A 4480-nucleotide genomic window follows, 5' to 3' on the forward strand; every position below is an offset into this window, starting at 1 on the left:
CAGCCGCCGCATGCTACTACAACCAAAAAACAACACAGAAATCAGAGCATGTAAATCGAACCAAACCCAAAAAAAACACATACCGCGCATTGCATTGCATAGGAATGGAACCAATCGAGCGAGAAGAAAGTATAGAAACAGAGGATGTGATAAGATGTGAATGAATGATAAGAATGAAGTGTAGAAATTGTGTGTGCATGTGTGAGGAAGAGAGAGAAAGAGAGACATAGGGTGATTCGTTAATGTTTATCATAGTATGCTCCCCCCGTCGGGAGGCTCCTGTACATTAAGTTTCTCTAAGATTCTATCGTACCAGTTATGTTCCGATGCACACAATAGGAGTTTATTATAAATTTGTTGAAACAATTATAAGAAAGATTTAAGCGATAGTCGATAGCGAAAGATATGCGCTGCGCTGGTAAGCGCAGCACACACACACACTCTCTCCCCATCTCTATGCATTGTTAACTAAGTTTAGAATTCTTTATCTCGATCTTGTTTGCGCGCGCAACGCTGGCCGGCCGGCCAGTGGGAGATGCCGGTGCACCAAAGCTACCGGAACGGGCGGAACAATAACACAGCAGAAACTTCATCTCTACGCAAAGACAGGAAATGCTAGGTAGAATCGGCAAAGCACAGGCAAACAGTGAAACAGAAATACATAGCAAGGAATTAAAATAAATGCGCATCAAACTCCGCACCGGATAGGGGTATCATTTCGCGTAAAATTGGCTTAAGTGTTCTTACTGCGAGCAGAATGGTCCTAGAAGGTACCGCCAGTGAAATTGAAATAAATGCTTCCAGTGGAGAGGTGCACCAAAAGGAACAAAATTTATAGAAACAAACAATGCAGAATGCTTCTTCATCTGATGTTTCTGATTGATGAAAATATAATAGTATTTCCTTTGCTCGATTCGTATCACTTTAAGTGTGGTATAGTACGGTGCAAGTAATAGCAGAAATTGACTGCAAGTGCAAGCATAAAAGAGCGATATTTCTAAATTTTGAACATTAGAATCCTTCTGGAATATGGAAAAAAAATCCCCTAATCTAACCATTCTCGATTCGGTTATGTAACAGAAATTTAGATTCATTTGTTGGACAAAATATCATTTCGCAATCATACAGGCTATATCAGTAGAACGCTTTGCGGAAGCATTGAGTGAGACTACTAACAACTATTACACCATCACGGCCACCAACATACCAACAAGCTACACACTGGTCAGGTTGAATTTCAGGGAGAAATAGGAATCTCCCTCCCGATTTGCTAGTACGTTAGCGACTAATAGGCAACGAATCAAATGCAAACCGCAATGTACGCTTCGCAATCAAATCATCTGCAGCACATGATAGGGATAGGAGGAGGAACATGAAACTACTACTAAGGCAAAGGACATACACCACGGCCATGCTAGCACCCATGAACTCATGAACGTCCAGACAGTAACACACCTCCCGCAAACATGATCGCTACATGATAATGAAACAAAAAGAAAAAAACAAACAGCAAACCAACCTACCCAATACCAAGGCCATGGTGAATAGAAACAAGCAAACCGTACTGTAAAGTGCAGCAGAAACGGAACTGAGAATGTTGAACGATTAAAAGAAACAAAAAATCCGCAGCAGCAACAAGCAAACCTTAAAGTGTAGGCGCAAGTGGAAACATCAAATGAACTAATAAATGAAAGAGAAGTTAATAAGAAACAGCGCTCAGTGGTGTTGTGTGTATGGATTTGATTGATGACTGCTTCAGTTAGGCCAATTGGGCCAATTTTTTTAAATCACTGCGTTTTAGTTTTTAACAAAACAAAATTCAAGCTACAAGAACGGGTGCATTTAACGGGTTTTTAGACTTTTACTTCAGAAAGTAGAAAGTGTCCTGGAAGGGAAGCCCTCTTTAATAAGTAAAAACCATTTATACAAATTCACTTTTAATACTTTTTTATTTATATAATTACACTTGTTTAAGGAAATTTATTCCCTTACAATATAAAGTGCAGTAAAAGTGTAACTAGAGCCATTGTCACAATTCACGGATCATCATTCTGGTGAAATTCAGTTGAATTCCGCGATTAAAATTATACCACCAAATTGATCTATTTTCGTCAACATACTTATACGGTCCATTTAAGTTTGATTTGGTATTTCCACCGTGCCACCAGGCGCTTCCACAAAAAGCAACAAACTTATGTCTGGTGTGATCCCGATCCTTTGCTGAGAACAATGCTCCTTTTTGGAACTCAGTCATTGAGTCGCCTGCAGTGCCACTATACGATCCCAGGGTCTTAAGACGGTATTGCTCTCTCTCACTGCCCAATTGAAAGGCATTGTAACGGGCGTAACCATAGTTACCTTCTATGTTCTTCATCTCAAATATTATTTCATGCGCACGGTCCTTTGTTATTTGATGAATGTGTTCCAGTCCGAGCCAGAATTCGCTGTTCAATTCACCAAACCCGTCACGGAATTGATCCCAATTCCGATAAAAATCAACCGAGCCGTTGAAGCGATGTTGCATTACAATCCAACCGCCTTCAAACGAATCCATCTCACAATACACTTTAAATGGCGAACTAGTGTTGTTGATGCGTATGAGATACACTCCCGAAGCGTTTGCTGGGACATCTTTACACGATGCGTAGATTGGGGACTCGGTGGCCGTCGGTTGCGTTGTAGTCGTCGTAGTCGTTGTTGCAGGTTCTGTTGGTGTGGTGGTATCCAGCTGGGGTGGCGATGATGTTGACGAGACACAATTTGGGATGCACTTCCGTTCCACTTCCTCGCGGTGTTCATTCAGCTCCATTTGAAGTTCTAACAACTTACGGTCCATATCGTCAAACCGGTTCAATAGTATCTCCAGAACGGTTTCTAAAATCCCTTCTCCCGTTGGTGTTATCACGGTGTTTTCGGTATTTTCTGCACGTTCACTTGTTGTCTGTGCGTATGAACTGCCACAAAGCAATAGAATACAAATCATCAACTTCATTTTTAGCGAAGGAAGCACTATTTCTAACGCAAACACGAGTCAATTGCAGGCCGAGTTGGGACTAGATGCAATGCTTTCTGGGCCGACTTTTATATGATAAAAGATTGTGAAAAAACTTCTATAAAAAAAACTTATCTGCTAATGACGCAGTTCCGAAGCCATTGCGTGAACCCCGGTAACAGTATTGTTTTATCTGTTTACCCGTATGTTTGTCATGATAGAGTATTGCAATGTTTTGCTGCCTTGCAAGAAGCGAATGATAAGCGAGTGAAATAGTATTCTTCATCAAGTACACTGGCAATTGATCATCATTTATTTGTTTTGCCACAACCGCGAGCAAACATATACCAGCTAGCCAAGATAATAGGCGTGTTTAAAGTGGGTCAACGATTTGATAAACTGCGGACGACCGTCTTGATGAGAACTAAACACAGCACAATAAGTAGTTATCGCCAACTTTCGCTTTACCACTTTCGGCCACTGCTAGCATGATAACGTTACTACAGTTCATCGACATTAGCAAATCCAGGGGTAACTGTGACCAATGTGAATCAACAGAGCCAGATCATAGATGGTGATGATGCGCGTAGCAACGGAGACACCTGGTACTCCGTTAGTGGAAGGCGTAACCTTTGTTACGTTGTTTGTAGTGTTATTGTAGAGCGAGAGTTAGTGAACGCATGTCTCGTTATGCTTGCAATACATTTTGCATTTGACCAAACCAAAATGTAACACGATACTCTGTTTCCTTTAGCCGCCTGAAGTGGTGTTAGGAGCGACAGAAACCACTCAATTTATCTCAAAATTTATCGCAAAAGATTTCCTCAAAGTTGTGTGGAAATGGACAAAATTTGGTCAGAAATTGAGTGAAAGTTTCATTAATTTGACGAAAGTTCTGCTAGTGTGCTAGATACAGGATTGCATGAAGCTTTACGCATTCATGCATATACACTCAGACAACTTTCTACAGCCGCACCCACATTTTAGCGTATCTTCTAAACCGTTGCGCCTATTAAACTTCCGATTTTTGTAGATTTACTTAATAACCAAAATTATGAATAAAACCATGAACCGGATGAACAACGGTATAAACCAAATCCAATCTTCAGAAAATTGGTTATCCATCCTGCGAGAGCCAACCGGACGCGTGCACGTAGCATAAGAGATAAAAATAAGTTATAGTCAAGCCGTTGAATGAGGCCAATGAGGATAGATGTAAGGCAAGACATTAGCAAAAGGTGGAGAGGAAAAATAAGAATTGTGCGGTGAAACATCTTAGCCTTGTAATCTTGGGTATAAATTGAACTTATTGAACACCAATGCCTGGTCAACTGACGAAACTTCCTTGAAACTCGAGGTGGTGTTATAGTCAGGACACAGGCTCCACAACGAGATGATAGTAGTTAGGAAGCAAGCCGCCTCTCGGAACATTGCAGTTGGCGAACTAGAAAACGAACCTGTTTCATAAGTGAGCGTTTAAAAGTTTAT

Source organism: Anopheles darlingi, chromosome 2 (genome assembly GCF_943734745.1).
Source record: "Anopheles darlingi chromosome 2, idAnoDarlMG_H_01, whole genome shotgun sequence".
Lineage (NCBI taxonomy): Eukaryota > Metazoa > Arthropoda > Insecta > Diptera > Culicidae > Anopheles > Anopheles darlingi.